This window comes from Lepisosteus platostomus, chromosome 18 (genome assembly GCF_059453375.1).
Source record: "Lepisosteus platostomus isolate fLepPlt1 chromosome 18, fLepPlt1.hap1, whole genome shotgun sequence".
NCBI classification, from domain to species: Eukaryota; Metazoa; Chordata; class Actinopteri; order Semionotiformes; family Lepisosteidae; genus Lepisosteus; species Lepisosteus platostomus.
This window is the reverse complement of record NC_142628.1, coordinates 12316882-12344839: the sequence shown is the minus strand read 5'-3', so window position 1 is coordinate 12344839 and position 27958 is coordinate 12316882. Positions and strand designations below refer to the sequence as shown.

General features: G+C 37.4%; 1 protein-coding gene across 15 annotated transcripts in view; it reads left to right on the top strand.

The window, feature by feature from the left end:
• large2 (LARGE xylosyl- and glucuronyltransferase 2) overlaps positions 1 to 27958 on the top strand; it is a 271183-nt gene that overhangs the window by 187754 nt on the left and 55471 nt on the right. For 10 of the 15 annotated variants that reach the window (XM_088612019.1, XM_088612014.1, XM_088612013.1 and 7 more), the window contains one exon: positions 24245 to 24330. The exons of 2 other annotated variants lie outside the window; for them this stretch is intronic. The gene's annotated coding sequence lies outside the window, so the exon portion shown is untranslated. Of the gene's footprint in view, positions 1 to 7583; positions 7599 to 24244; positions 24331 to 27958 lie in introns of those variants that run through there. 3 more of the 15 variants (XM_088612006.1, XM_088612007.1, XM_088612009.1) reach the window with 2 other exon arrangements.

Sequence of the window (27958 nt, the reverse complement as noted above, 5' to 3'; positions counted from 1 at the left end):
AAATACTAATAATTCTCAGCAAAATCAGTTTTACTTTCAAAGGTGAAAAACTCCTTTGCAGTCTATCCCTGTCTCCAACACAGTCCCACAGTATAGTTCAGATTTGCATTTTGAAATTATTTGGTACAACAACTATATTGCAAAAAGAAAATAAAACTAAATTAAACTGGAAAAACAGGATGAGGAGAACTGCGTTCCAGACTTTCAGACTGACTTTCTACCATTTGATCTTAATCCAAATCCAGGAACGGGCTTGAATAACTTACATAAAAATAACAACTCTTTGTTCAGGCGAGGCAGGTGAAATGTGATTCCAGACAGATTTTGGATTATTTCTGATGCATGGGTTGATTTTGAATAAAAGTGACATACTGAAATTAAAGTAATTTCATTAAAGTAAATTTAAAGTGGCATTTCTAAGTAAATATAGTATTAAGCATAATCGTGGGACTTTCTTTTAAACAACTCCAACAATCAAATGGGCTTGAAAGGCCAAAAGGGCCTCCTATTTGTAAACTTCCTTATATACAGTACATATACTTTTGTTCTATATGTACTATCTTTGTTTTTAAACCTCTTCATCCCATCCTTTTCAACCAAGCAATATAAATATTCTGAAACCTACAATAATTAGCTGTTTTTAATCCTTGTTTATCCAGGAAGGATAGATTTTAAGATCAAAGTGCAAAATAATGTGCAAATTAAAAATACTTTCCTTCATTCAAAGATTCTTTCTATTGCTCCTGCTGGTGTCTGACAAATTGAAGCCACAGGGTTGAATCAGGTCCTCTCCTCACTTTGAATTTCCTGTCACATTGCAATTCCTTGTCCTTCATCCAAAAAGAAAGACCGAAACCTGGAAAGTTTTGAGCTTCTGAAGTAGTCTGCGATCCAAAACAGATGTTGAAAGAGATTTTTCAGATGGATGATATCTTCACACCTCCTCATCCCCTTAAGTTCGCTGTTAAACTAAATGTAATTAAAATGCTAATTTGATTCAGTACACTGTTCAGAGGAAATAACATTGCTTAATCCCTCCCACACTCTTCTTTTCAAAGGAAATCTCAAAATACTAGAATTGTGCCACATAGCATTGTAGTACACATCTTATAAATATTAAATTGATTTCAGTTTGGTTTTGATTCACATAAAGAAATTCTGTGGTGTAAGAATAGCCACGGTTGTTTTTAAAATGTTTTTCTTTTCAAACCTTCCTGGCATCTTGTCCAGACAGAACACATTAAAGATACAAAAGGTTTGTTTAAGAGCAGTGATTAATGTCAGAAAGTCCTATTCACAATACTGTCTACCGTGGCTGTTTTGTTTTGCTTCCTCTTCCATTCCTAAAATAAACCAGTCAGTCAATTCTTTTATTTAACCTGAGAATAGGTTTTCTTGTACAGTGGTAACCTGGGAAACAGAGAAATCAAGGTAAATGAAGGCCTGATCTGAGGATTAGCTTTGGAAAGGGAATTGAGCCAAGTTAGAATAATATTGACCGTACTGTAGTTTGGCTTTATTTGTGACAACTGGGACACCCCTTCCTTTATTGATATGCAGTGGAGCAAAAACCTGCTTAAGTTGCCTATACTTCATTTTCTGTGCAGTTTCTGACATTATTTAAAAGAGTTCTTGAAAATGCCACTGCTACAGTATGTTTTATTGTGTTGTGTTTGAATATCTGTTTATATCTATCCAGGCAGGAGTGCATTTAGCATTTTGGTGAATTTTGCCTTTGATTCCAATAAAATGTGTAGGTTTGGAGCATTATGTGCAGGTGATTACTTGGGTGATGCTTAGAATGGTAGCAGGGAAACACCCAAGGAAAGCAAAATGAGTGCTGAAAGACACTTCTGTTTTGTTTCCTCGCACGAAGAATTTCAAGTACAACATGGAAAATTGAGGAATTTGCCTGATACTTACTTCCTTACATTCCTTACATTTTTGTGTAACAATTGCATCACCCTTCTACACTCTCACCCAACAAAATAACTTGGCTGTTCCTGAAAGAGTTCTGTTTTCCTGGAGTGCCTCTGGTTGTACAGTACCACCTGAAATCTGGTTGTGCCAGAAGAAAGCTGTAATGACATGTTCGAAACACAGGCCCAGATGACAAGTAATTCCTATGGTCAGTTCATAGCAAAGACCTGTACAATTAAATGGCCATGTAATAGCAGACTCCATGTCCTTCTAAATTAACAGTTCTGGCACCTTTAAAGTAGAAGTCCTTTTCTTTTTCAGAGCTTTCAATCTGACTTGAGTAGTGTCAATATTTCTTAGTATTTAGATTGGGCTGTGTGTTATGTCCGTGTAAGAGGATGAGGCATTGTGAAGCACTGATTATGTATTGAAAATTATGCCAGAAAGTCAGTTGTCATTGAATCCTGCCTGCTTTCTGATAATAGTGTTTAGCCTTTGAGGTTTTGATTTGGAAAAAGCAGCAAACCCTTCACCAATCTATACCTGCTGCACCAAAGAACATCACTAACTGCTTGTATGGCACCATGCATCTCAATGTTAGGATCTTGCTTTCTGAACTCCAGTGTCATCTTTTTACGTCATAACATCTGCTGTGCATAACAAAAAGCCCTTTACATATGCATTGCTTATCTCAAATTAGAATTTTAATTTTGTTTAGCTTTAACATAAGGAATTGAAATTGATCTTGTACACTCAAACATTGCTTCCACTTTTTCATTTATGTATAAAACATATTTGCACTTAGAATATTAAAACAATAGTGGTTCACAGTCAAGCACTTTTTTAAAACAAGTTACAAAAATATTTTATGTAAATGATGGCATTTAGCGTGTTTTTTTTTTTATTACAGTAAGAGTGAGCCACTAAAAGGAAGTCTGAAAATAGAGAAACTGTTTAGTTTAGTTTAGTTTTTGTTGCTCATGGAAATAAACTGAAAGTATGTATTGGCAAGCTGTCATTAGTTGCCTTTCATGTGTTTGCTGTTATCTTTATACATATTGTAGAAATGCAGGATAGAATTAGCATGGGATATAGTGGTCTTCTGTAATAAATGCGTGCTGATCCACTTGACAGATGGAGTGTGAAGCAAAATATTCCTGATAGGCGCACATATGCAAGCTGAACTTACATTTTTATTGTGACTTTTAAATCAGAACGTGCTGTTTTTCACAATTTTTAAAGATTTTGTTGTGAACTATAAAACAATGTAGAAGCTGTGAATGACTTAATAAGCATGTTCGTTAATTTTTTCAAAATTAATAGGTCTCAGTAATGGAACGTAATATTTTTGTTGGTCTGTGTGTTGAAGTGCAGACTATATAATTTATAGATTGCATGTATGTATTAATTATGTGTTGTAAAACATCTCTGTGTAATGTGCAGTCTACATAAGCTGTATATTAAACTGTAGAAACAGTAAAGCAGTCTAAGGTACATGAAGTCAAAGTATTTGGGGAATTGACTAAAACAAAGTGAACTGCTATAGCATCATTGAGTAAACATGAAGAAAATGATGCAGTGATCAGCATTGTATTTCACTTTATCAGAGATATGGCATGGGGCTTAAATTTTTTATTTAATTTGTAACAAGTGTTACTCACAAGCAAAATGATTAAGGGAGCAGCATTCCATTTTAAAACTAGCCATAATGATCAAAAATGCACTAATAATTGAAAAGCTTCAAAAGTATTATCCACAGAAGCTCATTATTGAAATGGCAGCTGATCTTGTATTCTGTCATTTTCTGTTCTGTCGGTGGGGAAAAGTAAATGAAGATAAAGCCATACTTTTGACTTTTGCAATGGACCACTACACCACAGCTGGATCAGCTACAGACCACAGAGAACCACTGCACTACACCACAGCTGGATCAGCTACAGACCACAGAGAACCACTGCACTACACCACAGCTGGATCAGCTACAGACCACAGAGAACCACTAAGCAATGACAGGTTGCCAGTCCAGTGTAAATCTGTGGTTCAAAACCCTGATCCTGAAAGAACGTAGTGTCTGTTGGTTTTCTTTCCAGCTGAGCTCAAAATTTCCAGGGCTAATTGATGACTTATAGAGTAATTGTTCCTTGTGCTTGTTAAGTCTTTTATTTATGTTTCCTCAGCCAGTCCAAAATACCGTAGCTCAGGGAACTGTGTCTTACTTCAGCACACAGAACTCAGCCTCTCCTCAACTTGCTTATTTTCTGAGTATGTACAGCTCTTATTAGTTGATCAGTTGTTGATGATCAGAAACATGTTGGAAAGACTCGGTATCTGACATACCCTCACTGAGCATTTTTACCTTCTGCTGAGGTCCATTTGACTACGTTTCAGGCAACACATATGAATGAGGGCAGTTCTGAAACTCAGAAATTGGTAGAGATTTAACAATTACAAATCCCTTTGGACTTTTTAAGACATTAAAGCAAATTTGCAAAAATGTCCAGGGATTGGAACCATTGGCCTAAGTTACCAACCTCAGAATGTGTGATGTCGTCAGCTAACGTGCAATACATCCAAGATTGAGCTCTGTGATTCATAAATAAAATCCACAAAGTAAAGCAGCTGCTTACAACTACTCAATCAAAAGAACAGAAGTTTCTTCACTCTCATTCCATGCTGAGTGAACATTTAGGGTAGTTCTGGGTCAAAGTAACACCACTGAGGTGAGACAGAAAGGTTGGTCAGAAAGTGATGGATTGTATATTCCCTGTATTCATAACATGAAAGGGCATTAAAGGACACTGTGATGCAACTTCATTTTTCCTAATGTTTTTGTTTTACTGAGATTAGATTAAACTTTCTGAGCAAGTAATTTGATGCCACTTTGCAGCTGAAGATAAACTGCCATCTGCTTCTTTTACCACTTCCATCTGCTTGAACACTCTCTCACACATTAGGTCATCTAATCCTGTCCTTTGGTGCCTACCTCAATGAACTGAGAGTGTTGGAGGGTGTGTGGGTGGGCTGTAGGAAAGGCTATTTTTATTAATACACAAAGTTAACACTTTCCACATTAATATATAAATCTCCTATTAAGGTAACCTTAGACTTAAATATAATTGTGCACTAATAACTGGATTTACATATTAATGCTGGCAATATTTAATTTGTTTTAGTAAAAACCAATCCTATTATTATAAAGTAAATTAGGTCCTTAGTCCCAATAAGGTGTCAGTAAAATTGAATTGAAAATTACATCCTGTGAGGATCATACTGAATTATAAACAGCCATTCTGAAGGCTGTGCCATTAATACAGGCCTCTATAGCAATTTAAAATGCTTCTGTAATCCTTTTTCTCTAAAAGCAAACGTGAGTTCACAGCCTCTGTATCTAAAGAGCTTGCTGCAAATTGATTCAGGAGCTGCATCCTCTGGCTCTCTAAATAACCTTAGGACTCGGAGGACCTCTTGTTTGAAGGTCGGCACCTCTGACAGCTCAGCGCCCACGCTCACACCATGTTGTGCCACTTCTGGGTGCTGTGTCTCTTTGGGTTAAGTCACAACAGAGTTTGATCCCATGAACTTCTTTGGCCACAGTAGGGCGGGTCACCTGCAGTTCCAGTGACACATTCAATCAAAGGTTGCATTTAGGAAGCCTGAACCCGAGTTAAAGCGAGTGTCTGCGTGATTGTTGCCGTTTTTAATCAGTGTGGCGCACACCTTGACAGTAAATGCAGTACACAACGTTTGCTTGGGTAGACACAGCAGGCAAGGCAAAAGGCCACTGAAAGTCTGTTTTCATGAAAGTCATGTGAAACTGTCTACTCCACCTGTGACACATCAGCCTTCTCCTTTATTATTATTTTTTTTGATGGAGAAGCAGCAGGACTTGATATTCCAATTAGGGCACTAGCTGTATTTCAGTTTTGCATGAAGAAGGTTGTATCGGATGCCAGGTGGTGTAAGATGTCTCCTTACTGCACTGCTTTGGTTGTTATCGTTCCAGAAAGTTCAGATCCAGCACCATGGGTATAATTTCTGTCCCTCCTTGAGAGATTTATCCAGGAAGGTTTTTCTCACTTTCACAGTACCAAATACAGTTTTGTATTTCTGTGAGCAGAAACCAGTCTCTTGCAACGGCTGCTTGCTTCATTTAAGAAGCTGGTGCACCTGGAATTAACTGGCACCAGTGGAGTAATTGAGGCCCAGTACTCGTTAAGATTCACCAGAGAACGCATAAGCTTTGTGGGCAGGTTACGGTAAAGGAATTTTCGGTGCTCTTCTCAGCTTGCCAGTTGTCTTTCTAAAATTTGTGCACGTCTTTCCTCACTAAGTCTAATGGGATATGATGATGCAGTACTCAAGAAAAGCCTTGGGCAAGGACGCCTGTGGCTCCTGCCTTCCTACTGCTCCCTGTAAGAGAAGGGGGGAGACGAGGGTCATCAAAATATGACATAATTAGAAGTATACATGCTGATGCTTGTGGAGAAAAGTTAACAAAATACTTCTCTTCTGTTAAGAAATCCTGTTGAATGAGCAGCCTAGCAAAATATTTGCTAACCTAATTCTAACCTGGTTTGTGCTTCACCTTCTGTTTGTCTAAATTAATGGTGGGGTTAGTTTCAAATCGAAAGTAAGGGCCAGGTCAAGCTTCAACTCGGACGATTTATTCAGCCTTTGTGATATAAGCTGTGCAGGCGACTTTGCTCTCTCTCACTTTATATGCTGTAAGAAAGTTTAACATCATTGGGGAATAGAACATGCTGGATTCCTTTAATAAAACGAATATATACATTTAAAATTGAAGAAAGGTCTGTTGAACGTTCTGTCTACAGTCTTTGTGAGATGAATCTGACATGTACACGTGTACAGTTTAGAACTTTTTAAAGTATTAATTGCTTTAATATTCAAGATACTGTAACTAGACAAGTATATAAGTTCCAAACGTCATCTTACCACATTGCATAGATAAGCAAGTGCCTACATTTTTAAAAAGCATTTGAAAACCCTATTAAATGTATTTGTAGGCAAATGGCTGTTCCTATTTTACCTCCCCCTTCAAGACATGACTTTTTACACCCTCCTTGCTTTTATAAAGTATAAATGGATGTTTCCCACCTAAGGAGTCATACTGCATTGATTGATCCGATGGGTATAGATGGCAAACACAGTGGCAGTATATCAGAAAGTCGGGGAAGACACTAAATATCACCCAGGATGCAGTTGTAATATTTGCTACATGCATGAAAATAGAAGGACAAGCATGGCTCTGTGGTGGTAATCATCCTACTTTAAAGTTCCCACTCTCTCTCACTCCCCCTTTGCATAGATGCATAGTACTGCCACTCCAAGGGAGGTGATGATGAATAACTCACTTTTAACAGCTGCCAACAAACATGTCGTTTTTAGAGAGGGAGGGGAGGGAGGAGCCAGATCCTACAGTTACCTTTTCCCTTCTCGTTTTCTTTCTTTGTGCAACACTAGTTAAGAATCAGGGGTGCTCTGGCTTTCTGTGAGCTGCTGTGTCTGATTATTTGAGTACAATGCCGTCTGACTGGGCCTGAAAAAATCAAGTGTCAGCTGAGGACTTGACTTGGTGGAGGGAGGAGCTGGATGTTCCAGATGGAGAGGAGATGAGTGTCTCACGGCTAGGGGCAGGAGTGCCTGATTTTCATCACAAGGTGCCTGATTTTCAGCACAAGCATACTATCCTCATTTTTGTATGATGCGCTAATGTAGATTGGCTCAAGAAAATCTTGACTGTATTAATTGTTATGCAGGCAAGCCATTTTTCTAGTTGTCTCACTTTGTTTTATGATGCACTTTGCTTTCCAATAGATTCCTGTGATTTGTAGATCTGAATTACTCATATAATGGATCTGTTCTGGGAATCCTCGGTAACAAAAACATGAATTCCAAGTGCATTATTTCAGTGATGTGTGTGGCAAATTCTAGCTTTTGTAGTCCTGTGTATTTGTTTTGATTGGATCACAGTTTTCATGTCAGGATTTAGCTTCGGTGCACTGTTGATGTATGCTGTGTCCTGTTTCTTATAACCTTGTTCTGCATAAAAAATGCACCGGCACAAAATATTCTGAATGAATAATTCAAAGCTGCCATTATAACAAAAAAAAGTATTACTTTTTGATGGGTTATTATACAAATGGCAAGCATAACAATTTCCAGATAAATGTATTTTTGTGGTGGTTAATATGATTACGAACGATGTAATTCCTTTCACACTTTAATGCTTTGCACATTTCGCAGCAGTGCCATTGCAGAAACACTGTGTCCAAACAGACATCACTCTGTGAGTTTGTCCCATGTTGTATTTCCAAAAGAGTGCAGATTTATCAAGATACAAATCTCTTAATACATCTCTTATTACCATGAAGATGGAAAATTAGAGATACAGTAGGATTGAACGCCATTTCTAGCGGGGTATATTAGGAAAACCTTTATTCCCTTCTGCAATGCAGTATGTTGCAAGAATTAAAAAAAATATTGAAAGTGACTGATTTCCATTTGATTAATTGGTCATTCATTATTTGGATATTTTCTATCTTGAAAGGCGGACTAAAATCCCACCAGGTTCCAAACCCAAAGTCAATTTTAGCCATCTGAAGATATGCTAGATATGAAGATTTACATGCACCAGTTCTGATTAAAATAAAGTTAATAAAATTGATCACTATCACCTGTGAAGCTGTCCCTGTTATCTGAGCAGGGTGCTCATGGGAGTCTGCAGCTTTGTTTGGTGACACTTGAGGTAGTCTTCCATCTCAGTTTGCTGAGAACTATCAGGAAGAGAATGACTGGGGGAGGGGGTGTTGGTTGGTGCTGGTGGTGGGGGGTAGTGTTGAGCCACAGGGGGGAGGTGACAACCCTATAATTGCTGCTATGCCTTGCAGATGCTGCTATGACTTGCAGACAGTTTTAACCAGGGGCCAGTCTGTTCTGTAGCTGTGGACGCTGTAAAGGCAGCTGTCACAGTTCCTTTATCCCTCATCTCACACCTGCCTGAAGGGCTTCAACGTCTTGATCTGCTTGCCCTTGTGTCACCCAGTTTGCTGAGCCAGCTCCCTGGTCTACCTCACAGCCAGTGCGGCTCTGCCAGTTTGCCCATGGGACCCCGGTCACTGGAATTTTGCTCAGCCTTTCTCCTTTTCTCAAAGGCGCATTTATTTTGTTCATCCAGGATCATTTTGTTGCTTTCAACGTTGTGATTACCGTACTAGGACAGTGTGGAAGCAGGGGGTAAGCCAGAAACATAAAAAAGTCAGTTTTGGGGCTTGGTAGTTGTTTGTTACCCCTGGTCTGTGTAATGGCTTGCACCTGGTGTTTTCTTTCTGGGTGACTTGGGAATTACATTGAAATGCCCGTTACCTTTTTCCATTTGGTTTGACATTGTTGGTGAATCTGGAACTACGTGGTGCTTTCCTTCAAGGGAACTACAGATCAAACTTCAGGCTTGCGTCTGCTTTCACAGGTGAGATGGAGAGTCGCTTGATCTTTGTCTCATGTTTTACTGCTGTGCTGTTTGGTTTTTAATGGGTGGTGACCCATCTCAGTACAGTTTCTACATACTTTAGCTGCTTGACTGCATATCATTCAAATTATTTTGCTTTCAAAAAAGGGAATTTTGAAGGGTTTCCCATCAAAATACAAATTGTGTGCTTCTTAACCGTAGTATTGTCTAAATGAGGAAGCACATAATTGATCATGGGAGGACAGTAAAGATTACTCTGCGTTAAAAATGTATGTGTGCTATATTTCAACCTTAGAGTACCCCTTTTCCTCTGGTGTTTATAGCCAATTAAGTTATCTTTTATATTTTTGTCATTTTGGCATTTCATTAGTGATTCAGGTTGTTTCATAGTAATTCTAGTATAGTTTATAGTAACTATATCCAGAGGTTATAGAAATGTCAAATGTGAACAACACTTCTGGAAAGTTGGCAAACGATGGTCACTTGTGTATGGAACGTGGATGTAAGAACCAGCAATACTGGCAAATATGTGTCCCATTTGCTCCTGCTCAGATCTGTGTGTTTCATTAGTTTCTATTAGTTTCTTCTGCTTTTGACAATACTATGTGTATTTGAAGAAGCTTTTAGTGAGGGAGGCATTGTGATCGCTTCCAAAAACTATGAGGAACAGTGTAGTACAGAAAAGAGAATCTCTTACTTTTGGTTAAATGGCTGATAGAGATCCTTGAATCAATTAGCTATCAAAAGCAAAATGAGCTGAATAGGCCAAATGACCTCCTTTCATTTGTAAATATTGCAATATTCTAACAAAAGTTCTAATACAAAAATGAGTTTTACTGTACGAGCCAGATTGCAGGACTGATTTACCTATTTCAGAGCTGCTGTTATTCTTGTAGACTTCCAATTTTTATAGTACCTGTTGATTGTTGATGATTGGATATTGGGTCTAATGTTCATGTGTTGTTTAGATATTTCTTATAATAAACTGTTTCTCCAAAAGCACTTGCCTGGAGTACTTACATTAAAAACAATTAATAGTATCATTTATAACGCAAGCCTACTGTAAGTCATTTCTTAAAGTTCTCATTGTTCTATTGTATCTTTCAGGATCTTAATTGTACTGTATATGCTGCACTGTAAATTTGATAAGAGAAGAAGACTGACAGTGAGATGCATTATTGTGTTGTCTTGCTTACTGTTGTGTAATTTATGTGTACAGAGAAAAAGAAAAAGCCCTGATTTGCTTTGGAAGGAGACCTGACCCTGGTAGCTTGGGAGTTTCTGTTTGTCAATGGTAAACTGCCACAGTAAGCAATGACCTTTTTTAATTGAGGTTGGCCCTGCTATGAGACTCTTTTATGCTTCTCGTGTGCTGCCGTTTAGGTACAGACTTTTCCCTGGGGCTTTTTATTATTGTTGTGTTTCTTCGTTTTGTCATGATTTAATCCCTTTGATGCAGCAGCAGTAATTCTGTGTCTCCATAAGCAGCAAGCATGAAACGTAATGACCATTGACTAATCAGGCAAGGTGTCACTTTTAAAGCAAATGTATTAATCAATGCAAGAATGGCTTTGAAAGAAGCTTCTTTCTTTATCATAATTAAAACCATGCTACCATAGACCTTGTGTCACTGATTTCAAATGGCTACACAATGATAAATTTAAATACTTTAGAATTCAGAGCAAAGAGGCCCAGCTTTTTAAGAGGAAAATTTTAATTAACAACGTCAGTTCTTTTGTTAAACAAGATTGTCCATGTGTTACTGTTATGCCTTGGACTGAAACCCTCACATCTCCATATGACTCCATATTGACTTTTATTTTTCATAGATTCCAGCATGCATCTCTTTTGATTACAACCGTTTAATGGGCATTCAGCAGTAAATGTTGGGCTGTAAATTATCAAACTTGATTGTTTTTATTTTTTCTGGTTGTGACTAGAGTCATCAATTGATTTTCATTTTTCTTACACTCACACGTTGTCAAATGTATTTGCAAAAATAAAAGACAAGCAATAACGCATTTAAGGAAAATGTGTTACGGTTAGTTTATTGAGAGTTCAAAGAGATTTATTTGACAAATGAAAATACCTGCTGACATGGTAATACACTAATATATTAAATTAAGCACCAGTGATGGATATTACACAGCACATGAACTTCTGAGGGGTAATAAGTCTAGATGCAGTAACTGGGGAGCCGGTGAACAATGAAGGTTAATAGGCATTAATAATTTAACCAGTACATGAATGTGACATCACACTGCAGCACTAATTCTAGTCCAGAGTAGAGCTATTCAGCTTCAACTGATGCAAAATTTAGAGCTGTAAAATCAAGAAGTATTCACAGAACACTGTCTAAACCACTTATCTGGAAAACATTGATAACCTAAAATACAGAGACATAAGCACCATTTTATGTAACAGGCCCAAGAAATGATTAACAGTAGCACATAATATAATTTACTCTCTAAATGATAGTAAAACAGTCATCTGCAAACTGGATTGCTAAACCATAACTTTGTATACTTTCCCAAAAGCTGAATTAATAGCGTGAATAGCCATCAGCAATAGCATTCTTGTGCCATAAAGCCATATCCTAAAATCTGTAGATTTCAAGAGAAGGCTGTGACAATATCATACTACCCAGGTAAGTATAATATTAGATTCCACTACAATTCAGATTAATTCTGATGCAAGTCAAACAGAGCTAGTTCAGCAGGAACGAGAAATGTAAATCTGCTATTTTAGATTTAATTCCTTCTAAGCGAAATAAATCCTTAGTTAAGCCCTTATGACACTAAACCATGTGATGGAATGGATGAAGTTTCAGGATGACTTGTTTAGGGATGTGATTTCGAGGCACTGAACGATAATCGAATCAGATAAGCTGTGGTTTCTTTGCACTGTAGGTGATGTGCAAACACATGATTAAGTCAATTAAAGTTTAAAGCTAAAACAGTTCTGGATTACTTTAAAATTTAAAATGCGTCGTGTCTCTGGGGGTAGAGTACAGTGCAGTTGGAAAAGATAACAGTATATATACAATATGAAATACTCCTTCCTCTACTTTCTTTTCTTATTAAGGGAATAATGTAGGGTGGTTTTCATAATGACAATGGGCTGATTGCAGGTCTTTGTTCTAATGAGGCTCTGAGTGTTTTTCCATGGAGCATCGGAAAGAAGAATAGTAAATTTAGAATGGGGGATGGGAATGTTGATGTCACATGGTTGAAACTTTGTTTCACAAAGCACCAAATTCAAAAGACTTTCCAGATATGTATGGTTGTCTTTTAATTATTTAATTTCTCTTTAATGCTAAAGGTCACGCATTCGGTTTCCAATCAGCAAGAAATTCAACTAATTTAACATACACGATTCTATGTATGTTCTGTTTAAATTGAAACATACAACTTGTCATTACTTTCATGAAGGCTTAGTCATTTCCTGGAGTACTGTCTTCTGTCTGCTGATGTGTAGTGTGTGTTGGATTTCAGCTCTCATTAATGTGACGGTCGTCTGTGTCGGTGATGTCCATTCAGTGTTTGCTTACTATTTGTTTCAGGGGAGGCATGTAGCATACAGTTATACTCTAAATGGGTCTTCCTTCTATGAGATTAAATACCCTTTCCATATAAAAATCTCCTCTCTGTGCCTGCTGTAGACGTTGCACTGATTTGTATACCAGATGTGGGTGATATCCTGTACTGTTTGATTGTTATGGCTCTAGGATCCTGGGTCAGGCCCCTCTTGAAGCTGTGCTTCACCCACTGCATGTAATTTCCATGTCCTATCAGGACACTCCACTATCAACACAGCAAACACAGGTGTCTCTCAGGAGAAACATTGTGTTCTTGCTCTGGTCCTAATGGCCTTTGCAGTACTTAGCTCTCCTGCTGTTCTTTGGAATTCAAATTAAAGAAGAAACTTGAGGAAAGGGGAAAACAGACAGGGTGTGGAATTAATGGTTTTGGAAGGAAGCTTGTGTGTAATTCTGTAGTTTTGTGAGAGGAGGTTGCAGGGCTGCAGGGCAGTGAGGCTCAGAGCACATCTCTAGAGCCAGCTTAACTCAGCAGCATGCCTGCCAGAAGTTAATGTAAATAAATAAAAAGACATTAAACTCCGCTTGGGTGATTGAGGGCCTTGTGGTGCCGCAGCCTGTACCCTGCTGTATCTGGTGCAGCCTGTGACCACTCTAAATACAGTTCTCCAGATCTTGAAGAGGTCTTATTCCTACAGACGTGAGAATTGAAATGCGCACACCAACCAGCCCCCCCAAAAAAATATTTTCAACCCACCAAGATTCTGACTGCTACTTGATGAGCAGAAAAAATAATAAGTATGTTAGAATCACACAAGCAACATCAAAGAAGCTGAATTCGTGTTTAACTCCCCGGTGTGAGTGTGATTCAGTTATACAGTATGTACCATATTCGTCATTCTGATGCCACGTCTTGTTCTTGTTTTTGTTAATCCTTTCAGGTCTTATCCAGCAGTTTTTTCTTCTGCGCACCTTTTTTTTATCAGCATAAAGGTTCACCTCTGAACTTTGTGGAAATAATGGTGCTGTCTTCATCCTGAGCTCATAGACACTGAGAACTGGAACTGAGTATGTGTTTGTCTCTTTGTTTCCCTCCATTTAGCTCCTGCAATATTTTTCCCCATTCTACATTACGGTTTTAAAACCTTTTTGAACACTGTGGGATGGGAAATAGAGGCATGACAGCATAAAAGAAAATGTGCTCGCTGAGTTTCACAAGAAAGGGACGCAAGACTGCAATGATGATGCTGACTAAGGAAAATAATCCATCACCCTTCATACTGACAACCTGAGCTTTGAAAAAGTTTGAATATTTTACTAGGGTATATACAGAGGTGCTCAATATTTTAACATAAAAGTTACCATTTCCCCCAAAATATATGAAAGCATAAACAGATTTATATGACTGAAGCACCTATAAAAAGACTACACAGACTATGACTAAGACTGACTCATAAGCATTGATCTTATTTCCTTTATTGAAATGCATTCATGGCATTAAAATAACAACCTTTGCAGTTACAATGTGATTCCATTATTCTTGCTGAGCTGAGCAGATCTAACACGATTAGCTACACGGTATGCAATCTTAAGTAAATGGGATACCTTTTTCCTTAAATTTTTCAGGTTACAGTTTTTAGTTAGAATCTCCTACTATGGCAAATCAGTGTTAAGCCAGTGCTCCTGGAGGTTCACATTCTTTGAAGATTTTTATAGTATTGGGATCTGTGGCTTGGAGACTGTAATATTAAGTAGTCCACAAGCTTTCCGGTTACAATTGATATGATTGTATAGCCATTAGAGTTTGAACCAACAAAAAAAACCTACTGTGAACTCTTTTTTCTGGTTTCTCTCTACTTTAAGGGCAAGCATTGCATATGAGTGACTCATCAAGTATATTTCAGTATAGAGTTAAAGGTTTCTAAGAAGGGTTAGCTTCTGCCTTCAGGAGTTTCCATTTTTTAATGGAATTAATTTAGGATTTATTTGGAATTTTATAAAGACGTTCTGGGAAATGGTTGTATTTTGTTTGGAGGGATCAGAGAGAATGAAAAATTCCAACTGACTTTGTGAGTCCTCTATCAGGGTATGACTTCCCAATGGGGCCTGAGAATAGAAACAGCCTTTTATCTCATTGGTGAAAGAGCCCACTTTTTATTTCAAAAGCAGAATTTTTTCGAGATTGCATAGTAGTTGTTCTTGCAGTCTGTTAAATACTCATCTTGTGGGTGGGATAAAAAAAGAATCAGTATTGGGCTTAACAAGGAAACATTGTACAGTGCTGTTATTTTTCCGTCTGTACCTCAGACAAAATTAGTGCTGGGTTAGAATATGCCTTCTTCAAGGAGCTTTATAGATCCAGTGTAATTAGAACAATAGAATCTTGACTATTCCTATAGACTGTATTAGACTGTTCTCTGAAAAATTGGCTGTGCATGAAAGACTAGAGGATTCTTTTAATGTGTCACAGAAGATTTACCTGAAAAACTAGAAATGAAATTGAGACAGTTTTTCCCTCGTAATTCTTTCACATTTTTGCCACTGTAATTTTCCAGCACTTTAGTGCCTCACCTGCTGAAGTTTATTATCTTATCAGGCTGTATACTTACACGTCTTGTGTATGTTGTGTTTTCAATATAATTATGAAATGCAGTCTAATGCCAGTGTGTTTTTTTTCCCCAAATCCACCTGAATTAATATTACTTTGTAGAATAAGTAATAGCATGCCAAAATTCTTTGGAAAACACATACTTTGGAACTTTACTGATCCAGTTACCTGCAGTTCACTTCAGCTCACTGGGCCATTTTTGTTACTGCTGTGCGTTCTATGTGTGTATCCCTTGCTTGCAATTGGTATTCCAGGAATTTCATTTTCTTAATTTTATTTGGCAGTCCAGATGTTTCATATTTTCTGTTTACTTCTTCGTGGTCTTTATTGAGAGCAATTTGCAAGCTGCATGCGAATGGACTGTTATTCCAAAGTGTTTGCTTATTTTTATATTCGCATTGTACCATCTTCACTCAAGGTTGAATCTGGAATGTGCTAAGGTAGTATAACCTGGAGATTTTCCATGGGCAAGACAGTCAAGATACATTTAGCACCAGTATAGTTCTTATCTGACCTCTGCAGAGCTGTATTCTAAATTGGGAAGCTTTTTTAAAGCAGGAGCATAGTTGCTTGAATTGGGGAAGTGTCTGGTTACTGTATTCTCCAAGCATCGACTGAAAACTCTTTCAATATGGAGTCTGTTTATCATTTCTTTTATTGCTTCTGGGCTCTTTAGTAATGTTAAGAGGGCGGCTGCATCTTTGAAACAGCAGCAATAAAACTCCATAATCTCTCTATCTCTTCCCATTATGGCTGCTGGTTCCAGGAAGGCAGGTACAATAATTTACTCTAACCAGCAGTTATTACTGAATATATCTTTTTTAATGGAGTAGGTAATGGATAATGGAGCTGTTGGGCGCAGATCTAATTTAGCTATTGGGCCGAGATGTAATTTACCTGCAGGGTGGAAAGAAAGTACTTGAGAATGGAGATTGATAAAAGCCAGAAACAGGCTGTTTGCCATGTTAAGAAGAAGGGAAGGAGTTTTATTTTGATGTGGTGACACAATCATACAGGGTCAACCGTTCACCAAACCTGTAAGTCTAGCACTGGGTTCACAGGTTAACAGTGAATTAATAACTACAGTATCTTCAAACTTTTCCATTTACTGGTTACCTCAACTTAATATCGCTCTCGCTTTATTTCATAGATGACGATTAAACATGCACATCACCTACTCATTTCCAACAGGGAAAAAGGAGTATTGTGTCTAGAAATTGTGACAGGACAGTATTCTCTTATGGTGAGCACATCTACATGCCAGGAATGTACAATAATGGAATACAATATTTTGGAATTTTCACCCCACCACCCATAATGTATTAAAAATGCAAATCTCTGAATAGTGGCAGTGTGCCAAATATTCAGCAGCATTTTGTTGATTGCTTTGAGCACCTCGGTTCCTTGTCTCTCAAGGGTACGTGATATTATAGCACTTACCTGTTTACCACCCTCGTGAGCGTTGCCGCGTATTTTTGCTGTTATTGCTGATAATGTCAGTATGCCTGGAGACAAAGGTTTATATACCTGTCCTGTCTTTTCAATACAAACTGCTCTAATTCATGCAGATATCATTACCACAGAGAAAATGTAAATATATGTGATTGTGGGTATTGTGACAGCTCTACATGTGTGCTCATGCAATGTGATCTTCACAAACAACTGTTTTGGGTGCAATGTATATTGTTTATACATTTTGTTCTCACAGGGTATCGGATAGCTTCAAACAAAAAGCAAATACTTACTGTAACAAACCTGGAGCTGAATACCTGAGCTACTTTATAGGATAATTAAATAAGCATTAGAGTTGTCATACAACTTGAAGATTTTTATTTTAGGTAAGGGGAAAATGTAATATTTTCTTATTTTTATATGGTATTGTAATGAGCAGGAGTAAAAAGATTTTGACATTAACATTTTGACAGCTCCCCAGTAAGTTCCATTGCCATAAACTACTACAGTAAAGTAGTGTGGTAGTAAAGTTCTTATAGCGTACATATTAGTAGCAAAGACCAAATATGTATTATTCATTTGTGTCCTCTCAAATATGACTGCAGTGACATAGAAACAGAAGTCACTGTTACGAAATACTGTCCTATAATAATAATAATAATTGCTTACACTTATATAGCGCTTTTCTGGACATTCCACTCAAAGCGCTTTACAGGTAATGGGGACTCCCCTCAACCACCACCAATGTGCAGCATCCGCCTGGATGATGTGACGGCAACCATAGTGCGCCAGAACGCTCACCACACATCAGCTATCAGTGGGGAGGAGAGCAGAGTAATATAGCCAATTCATAGATGGGGATTATTAGGAGGCCATGATTGATAAAGGCCAATGGGAAATTTGGCCAAGACGCCGGGGTTACACCCCTACTCTTTTCGAGAAAAGCCCTGGGATTTTTAACGACCACAGAGTCAGGACCTTGGTTTTACGTCTCATCCGAAGGACGGCGCCTGTTTACGGTATAGTGTCCCCGTCACTATACTGGGGCATTAGGACCCACATGGACCGCAGGGTGAGCGCCCCCTGCTGGCCCCACTAACACCTCTTCCAGCAGCAACCTTAGTTTTTCCCAGGAGGTCTTCCATCCAGGTGCTGACCAGGCTCACACCTGCTTAGCTTCAGTGGGTTGCCAGTTGTGAGTTGCAGGGTGATATGGCTGCTTGGCACCTATGCCAAGTGCACTCCCTACGTGCCAAATTTAGATTAAACTTTTTTTTTTCTGCACACAATCAAGGCACTTAATGTTCTAGTGCCAGGTTGTCTTAAACACGTATTGCCTAAGTGTAGTAGAACACTTAATGGGAGATCTGCTGATTCAAGCTGACTTGCCCTGCTAAAGACTAGACTCCATACAATGGGAAACGACATTCTTGTGTGCAGCACTACATCTGGAACTCTTTGAAATTACCTGGGTCCATTAGACACTCTGTAACAGCACATTTTCAAGTTTAAAGATGTAAATCTTATGTTGCTTTAGTTTTTAAAACCTAGTTTAGTTTTAATAGTGATGTTGTTTGGTCAATTTGCTATGGTATTTCTCATTCTTTTTACTTTTTACTTGTGTTGTATGTAGTACGTAAGGGATATTGTTTCAACCTAAGTTGATTTCATAAGGCGTTTCCTCTAGTTCTGTTTGGAAAATGCATTATGTATGCATACTTTGATACTGTAACATGCATGTAACACTCTGAAAGTTTTACATTAAAATCAATCTTTCTGCTTGTCTAGTCTTGAATTCTATCTAAATCTTTTACATTTCATTTGCAGTTTCTAGATTAGAAATTACTGCACAATTTACAATTTAAAACAACTTGTGAAGTGCAAATCTGAAATATAAATATATGAATCTATTAAATACTGTATATGAATATAAACATATTAGTCATAAATGGTTTAAAGTAAATACATACCACAATAAAGCAATGAAACCAACAAACAGTTATATTGGTTTTTGCCTCTGATTTCAGATGCTTGGGGGATATATACATTCCCAACAGTATGTGCATTTGTAAAACGCGTGGAGTTTTTTTTCCTGTTTGTAATATTTCTGCCCTCAATTTAAATGATGCCTTATTGGTTTGGAAACCACTGTGATTTGAAAGCTGGGCTTTTAAATTTACACTGCAGTTTCCTAACAAACTGTATTCATACTGCCTGACGTTATCATCCTTTCCTTTTTCAAAGTTAAATAACATTTCCATAAATTTGAAACATAATCAGTTTACTAATAAGTCATTTATGAGCACCTCAGAAAAGGAAAACTGTTGTCGTTGAAATGCTCTGGTAGCTGACTAAATGTACAGAATTGAGGCAAAACTCCATGGCATTGGTATTTGAAGAGATCCATAACAATACTGCAAGACTCTGGTATGTAAGATTGTCCTACATGAAGACTCAGATCCTGATGAAAATAAGTAACGTCTGTGTGTGCAATTTTGTGTGATCTCCTGATCAAATGAAGGCATGTGTAATGTTCTTTCCTAATTTTAATTGCAGGCAAGTATTCATTAAAGTATGATTTTACAATGATGCCCCTTTTTTGGAGCGAATGTTTGTGACATAGATATTAATGATAATTACATAATGGTATGACAAAGAAGAACCTGCATTTTAAAATGCTTTTCTCATTTTTATTATATTTAGTTTAATCGCACATAGCACAAAAAGGACCGTCAATGTTTTGAAACCAGTACAGGACTCTTTGCCATTAGACTATTAAAAAAGGAAGTGTTACACATAACCCTCACAACATTTTAATGAGGCTCTTTGAATAATGATCGGCTTTTAATTGTATTTCAGGCCTGCTTTAACTTCCCCTATGGAGCTATTTATATAATTCTGTTTTCCTACTATTGTTAATTGGAAATGTCTCTCAGGACTTGATACATCATGACCTCTCCTTCATGTTTTGAGCCTTCTGTTAAATGCTTTCTGTTGTATTTGAAGACAGGTCAGTCTAATAGTATGATTTCCACTACCTCACTAGTCTTTAGTGCTATACTGCTTTAGCGATTTGTAGGAAAGATGGCTGGAAGGTCAAATACCTGCTGGGAAGCACATAGTTTCCTAGGCCGGCAGCATTGAGAGACGAAACACCACATGAGGACTTTTCATCTCTCAGGGATGTTTTAATGTTAAAAAGGACATTACTAAGAGCAGAAAAGAACCTGAGCAATAGTAATGGGTACCGCAGAAAAGCTCAGTGAAGCTGAAAATTTATTCCAGAGTCTCCATTACTGTAGCAAGTCTTGAGAAGAGAGAGACTTCTTTATCGAATAATGTAATTATTCTACTTCAGACAGTGCTACTGTTTGTAAGCTTTTTATGTCTCCTTCTAAATTTTCTTCATCACACACACTTACCATATATTTCACTTTTAGGTTTAGTATTGGCAGTAGTCGATGTCAGTAGCTAAGAAACGTTCTTGAGCAGAATTGCAGGTGGCAGAGTTCAGTTAACAACTGGTCATTGAATCTATTCAATGTATTTGGACATTGCTGACAGTGCTATCTGAGCCATATAAACCATATATTGTCATTAGTCTTGTAATGTATTCATAACTAACTGACAAAATAGTGTTTTTCAATTTCAGATTAAGAATATTTTCAGCTGTGAATCATTCTATTGCTTCCTTGGATTTTGTCTGCATGTAACATCTTGGTTCTACTTATCTCATCCTTGAGGAATCTTCCTAATGAAGTTCTTCTGTATTGCTGTCTGATGCCTGTGTCTGCCCTCTTTGATTCTGCCATTCATCAGTGTTGTGTCTGAATAGAGGAGAGGAAGCTGGCTGTGGCTTATGAGACAACCTCTGTGAAACAGTTAAGGGTTGAGGTATTTGAGATCAGCCAAGTCAGCCTTTCAAATCAAGGCTGCATCGACCAAAAGTTGTTCAGCTTAGCTTCATTAAAACGTGATTAAACTGTCTCGGAAGAACATGGTTGTGTTGTGCATCCACTCAGTGCTGTCCTATAGCACTACAAATCTCTCACCACCCAGAATCAGATCTGTCTTGTGGTGTGTTGTGATTAGATCCAGAGAAGGCCTATTTAATTAACTTTCCTCAAGATGCCATTGAGAGCAAGGATACATGATGTGGCTGCCAACTACTGCACTTCAAACTTCATGCCTTTATGACTGGGCTCTTTCTTTTGCATTCTGGCACTTGACTTAAAATGGGCTCTCTTGGTTCAAGAAGTTAAGTAAAAGATTTTTGTGACTTTCATAGGCAAGGGTTCTCTTATATTAATGCAGGCAAGTGGACAGATACAATTTGGAATGCTGCTATCAAAGCTGTATGATGCTGTAAACTACTAATGGAAATTTGCTGTTTGCAAACATTTGTATGTTGCTTTGTTCCATATTCAGAATATGAAGAACCATTGACAAAACAGGCAAAACGCTGTACTTTTCAGACTTACCTGAATGAGCCAGATCTAGTACTCATACTAAGTGGTGACACTTTCAAAGTCTTGACTCATAATGTCTGGATTTTTTATTTATAAGATTTTACACAAGCTAAGGAGCTACAATTGCATGCTGATTTTCTAAGGTGGAAACAGTTTATTTATAACTATTCTTAGCCTACTATTGCAGGCCATGCCTATCATATTGTTCTTTCCTTGCTGCAAATCTCGGTGTTGGAAGTCTTGTTAAGCTCTTGTCCTCCTAGAGAAGGTGATCTCTATCCCCTGAGCAGCTGAGCTCTGTACTTAAAGTCCTTGATAGAACCAGCAGAGTGCTTAACAAGTTTTTTTTTTGTATTCAGGAAACTCAGTTGTCTGAGTTCTCGGTTGTTTTACGAACCAGTAGGGGTGGGGGTCCCCAAACACCAGGATTGGGAACCCCTGCTCTAGAGCCGGAACACCTCTGGGCCACCACACTCAGGAAGCTGTCACCTTTCCCCACACGTCTTCCACAATGGAGGGAGGGCGCACTCACTGTCTCCTGAGACCCAGAACACATTCAAGAGTGATATCAAAAGTGCTTTCGAAGAGAAAGTGCTTTTGAGAGGGCTTTTTGTCTTACAGTATGTCTTATGTTTTCCATATAGAATAAGTCACAAAATGCATTATAATCTAAGTAAAAGTTGTTTAGTAGACTTCTTTATCTAAGGTAACATATATATATATACAGTAGTATAATAAACACAGAACAACAAAATATCACAATATTACCGTTAGTGTTCCTTGTGTAGAGTATTGTGTTTGTATGTGTTGTATGTGTTTGCGGTTATTTTTAGACTTTCCCCTGCATTCATGTTCCATTTAATGATTTTTAATAATTTGCAAATAATGGAGCTTGTTTGATTCATTTAAAGGTAAAACATTTTAGCATCAAATTTCATTAGAATGCACATGTGTGTGTTCTTGATCGAAAAAAAAATGATATACTGGTTGCTGCTTTGCTGCATTCAGAACTCTTGTGTGGAGACTGTATACATTATCCCTGTGTTCTATTTTTCTGAAATCCATACATGTTCATTCTTAAATATATTTATGCAATAAAGAGGTATATTTTCTCTTAGGAGACTGGTTTCACTACAATCTTCCCTTTGTAATCAGAGAGTACTTACACGAGAGTCTGAAAGGCATTATTAGATGTCCTTTGTTGGACTGGCTTGTAAAACACTCTGTGGAACTGCAGATTGATTGACCAGCTTTGACTTAATAGCTCAGTGCACAGTTCCTTTAAAAGTCATCTTTTTGTGTTAAAAAGCTTCAACAAAACCTTTCTTCCTGCTGTTTGTGCCCTTTTGTCACAGAGTTGTACTGGGAGAAGTTCATGCGGCTCTTTTTAAATTGTATTCTTCTGGTTCCCAGTATTCAAGTTACTGCTGTGTCATTTCAAAGTTCCTCAGTTACTGAATTGATTTAGTATATTTAGAATATAATAATAATTTGAGTGTTTTGTGCGACAAGGCTTGCTTTCTTTGCACTAGTCAAGTTTCGAAAGGGAATAATGTTACAGCTGCAAAGACTTGCAGTTGATAATGGGTTTCAGAAAGGCCTGTTATACACCTAATGGCATTGGTATCGATTCCTAGTAACCATTTATAATTCCTCACTTTTGTTTTTAATTGCATTTTACCCTCTGATGACTTTCTCAAAAGGTCATTTTTAATTACCAGCTGAGCTCAAAAGCTGAACGTTTGCCTTGAAATCTTCTGTGTTGCGCTAAATATCTAAACACACAGTTCTGGACGACTGTATTTATGTTCATACTGTAGATGATGCATTCTTTAGAGTTTCAATTAACAACAGTAAATAACATAAAAGCATCATACTAAGTGTTTACCTCAGTGCAAGAGCACTTTCGATGTACTTAAATTGTATTTGACATGACCCCAATGTTTTTCCTTTTATTCCACTTATTTTATATTTTTTATATAAACACTTTAATTGTATCCTGAACAGTTCTGTTGGATGTCAGTTGTTTTCCACAATAATATAAACCATCTCTTTTTATTGTTTTAAGCAGCCTTTGCTTGCAAGATAATGTATTGTGCTTTATTCATTAAAAAAGCCTGAATTTCTTTTTTATATATATATACATTAATTTGTTTTAATCTAGATAATCTAAGAACCTCAGGCAATGGAATTTTGCTCATAACAATGTGCCATTATCACTGGAAAAAAAAAACAAATACAAACTGTTTAAGCCTGTTTATCGCCAAGGGATTACATTCCTGGCTAGTATAACGTCTTCAAACAATAGGTACTTTGTTATCAGAATTAAATTAGAGATACAAACATCCCTTGAGGCAGATAAAGTATGTTTTAGACTTTAGATGCATCAAAGGATGTGCTGTAAGTACAGAGTGAAAACAAAACATTTTATAATTGACAGTCTTACCCAGACAGTGCTGAAAGAATAAATGTTCTTCTCGGACCACAACAGCATAGCCAGTGTTTTGCTTTGTGCAAGGCTACAGCCAATGAGCCTGACCTTTTTTGGAATTCGCAGTTCACAAAGCATTGATTGTCATAACATGAAACTGTATCTGCAGTCAGTGATGGCAGAGAGAGAATAGTTTAGCAAACTCATTTGCTGTTTTTTTTCCAGGCCCAGGGGAGATGTGAACCAAATGTTAGATAACATGCACCTTTTTGTTATGTAAAAACATGTCCTGTTGACTGTGCTGAAATGATTTTCGATTTTTTCCCCCTTTCTTGGATAGGCAGAAGGGTGAGCAAGAAATAACAGGATCTGCTTAGCTGTGGATCTGGCTGGCGTGTTTATAGACGGATTTCAGGGAAGGGTCTAGTAAGTAACTGTAAAATTGTTTTTTTTTTCATGAAGGGATATACAGTATGTACGTTCCGTTAAGATTGGTTCTGACAAGTGTCTTCCCTTAGGGTACGTATGTTGTTCCTTTGCCAGCTTGTGGTTTCATCCCTTCTTAGACTCACTCTAAATTGGAACTGAATTCTCCATGATGTAGTTAGTGTGTCTGAGACATTTTCACTCACACACATACAGTACACTAATGTACGCATGCAGAGACTCTAGCCCCCTGGTAATCAATTTAAACTCTTTAGTTGCACATTATTATCGGTGTGAGTCTGGGTTTTGAACATCCTATTATAGTTAATCCTCTTACTGTAGTCTCCATTTACTGTATATGGAGGCCCTGAAATTCTTCAGAGGTCTGTGCTCTTGAATATATTGTACTTTCCCTTCCCCATGCACATCGTTTCATGCTCCTTTCACTTTTGAATATTAAAGTTTTCCAGTGGATGTCAGCACTCTAATTATCAGCTGCTGCTTTCAGGCAATCACAGGAACCTGTTGCCACGTTATCCATTTAATGTTAGTATAACGGCAAAGAATATCACCACCCCTGTGTCCTTCTGATGTCCTCTAGATTTGTGGAGATCCTAGCATTATCTGAAACTGCTAAGGAATGGATGATTGGATCTGTAGTAGCAAAGTGGGAGTGTTCTGTCTGCTGGGGCACTCCTGGGATATTCCAGGTATAAAAAGAGGTGTTCTGAATTACTAATTCATTTGGTTGATGTTTTTATCCAAAGCACCGTACACTTGTACCAGTTGTAGTTATGAGTCCATAACCCTAACAATTACTTACTGCCTAACCATGTTGCTACGTTCTGACACTTCACTGTGTCCCACACTGTGTTTACCTCATATGTTAGTTCCATGATTACGTTAATGGTGGTTCCCTATTCATGGAACACATTAAATCTCTGGAGTTCTCCAGTTTAGCCAGTTTTTAAAGTGTGCATTTTTAAAACCGGGAATGACAGAGTGCAAAGAACAATTTTCTGGTCTCACCAACATTTATGGAAGAAGCTACAGTTAAGAAATGGATAAAAGTGTTTGGTTTTTAATCAATGTGTTCTGACAGGTCTGTCTGCCATTGTTCAAGGTGTTTTAGTTCAATGGGAAGGAAGCTGTACAACATGCCTGTTGGGGGCTGCACTGAATGTCCTTGACAAGAAACACAATAGAAGATAAATTAAACTCACTGGGGTAAAGCTTTGCATTCCAAAGTCAATGTTAGTTATTCTAGAATCAGAATAACTGTGGGGAACTGGGGTCACCTTTGCCATCACCTCTGCCCTGCTTACTGACCTTCTATTAAGAAGATTTTTTGTCTGTGTTTACATAACCGATCATTCCTTCCATGAGGATTAGACCAATGTTAACCGACCAACCACATTTCTCATTTTCAAATACAGCCTAATCTAAGAGTGTAGCTCATGAACAATGCGACTTATGCCCCTTTTCCAACAGGAAACCTAACTACTTTGAGGGAATCACAAGCTTAGCTGTCATACTCAGACAAGAATACAGGATTCAGTTGAAAACTGTGAGTGCCGTTCTGCAACAGCCTGTGTTTAAAATATTAACAGAAAAGAGCCTGAAGGAACTGGTAGGATCATCATTCAGTTATATATTCATTTATACTCATTGCAGGGGGGAAATCAATATAAAGTTCTTTTTATAAAATCCAAGCTTTCCCTTAACTCAGGATTTGAAATTCCGTAGCCTGTAGGAATTTACTTTAAATGGTACCACAGACATTCCTTGAATGCAAAATTGAATAGTAAACAGTGCTCTGACTATAAGAAATTGTCTTAATATTTCAGCTTTTCACTATTATTTATGATTTAATTCTTACGATTACAGATCACGTTTTCTGCTCTGCCTTTTAATGCTTTAGTGTACAGTGTTTAAGATATTGTTTGAAAATTTCCCACAATACTGCGTGCGATGAAAAAACATAATTATCCTCTTTAATACTTTATATCCCCCTACAGGCTAAAGACTTGTTTGCATTACGCTGACATATGTACATATATATAGACAAATTATGAAGCCACAAAAAATATGTCACACGTAAATGACAGTGAATAATATGTATTTTAACCATGACAGAGAGTAGTATTTGTAATAAAACTAACAAGACCTCTACCATGACCTCAGACAATTTCTATGTGTCATTTGAATTTCAAACTGTCTGCAGGCAAGAGTCCAGTGCAACTGGAAAATATAACATGCATTTGCAGGAATCTGTTAGCCATATATAATTATATGCCCGTGTGTCCCTGAATTCAGTAAATACAAATAATTCAAATCCCCTGCGGAAATATCCAACTGCTGTGTATCTCATTCTCCAGAGAACAGAACCTATTCTTATTTCAAGACACAGGTTGTCATGTTGCACAAACATAGTTGACCGTTAAATATGCATTATTTTCCTTCTGCTTAAGTAGGATTTAAAATTAATTGTCATGGAAATGAAAAAAACAAATTGGAAATATTAAGAAAAATTCCTGCAGAAATTCTGCAGGGACTCAGACTTGTTGGCTTAACTGGGAGGAAATCACAGAAACCTACAGTATGTCACTGAAAGCTTATTATAGTAATGTGGGAGAAACTCCCCAAAGTTTTTTTTCCCAGTAGTAAGGATTGTCTGTCCTCCGCCACATTAGCATATCCCCTGTTCTAAGGATGGTTCTCGAAATCAAACCTACAGATCCACGAATTTGTGTCTTGAGGACTAGACAACATGCTACTGTTGGGAAAGAGGGAAAATCTGTATTAATTCCCTTTTCTACTCACCTGACCTTATTTTGTCTTTGTGCAAAACAAGCAGCTCAGCTACAGTATAATGACTGGTTGCAGTAATTTTAGTTATATCTATTCTTGAGATATACATAATATACACAGAAAGAATGAGTTTACGTAGCCTTAGGAAAAAAATAGCTACATTAGAAGAGTAGTTGAAGATGGTGGCATCAGGTAATGGGAGGCATGATGCACTGCAATTGAATTTGTTTCGAAAAGACTGTGTTGGTTTTGTTAATTACAAGCCTTGTGTTAAGTGAAATGCATTACTGTATTTCATTATGTTTATTCTTACATCAGATATTATCAATGTATATTAGCACATATTAGATTATACAGAAATGTGCAGATCTCAGCTTTTAATGGGATGTTCATTCAACCCAGAACAGAACACAGAGGATTTATTTTGAAAAGAAAAATTAGAAGCAAATTCAGAATTCAAGGTTTTATGCTGGTTTGCCTGAGTAAAGAGTATACATGAATATACTCTGAATATAGCTGTTATCCACTGTTATATGGTCCTTATATTTATACGTTTTTGTAAACAATTTTATTTTACATTATTCAAAAATAATGTAACTCCCCTTATTAACTCCATTTGGCACATATTCTTTTTACGTTAAATGAAGTTAATATTTGTCATTTTCACTTGCTTGCAGCAGAGTTGTGTATGATTCTTGTGAAGACTCAAATGAAACCATTCTAAATGGAATTCTAAATCCCATTAAACCATCCATTTTTGTGTGAGTGTGAGTTTTCTTTTTACCCATTTAACAAAATAGCAGGGGTTTGCCATTGA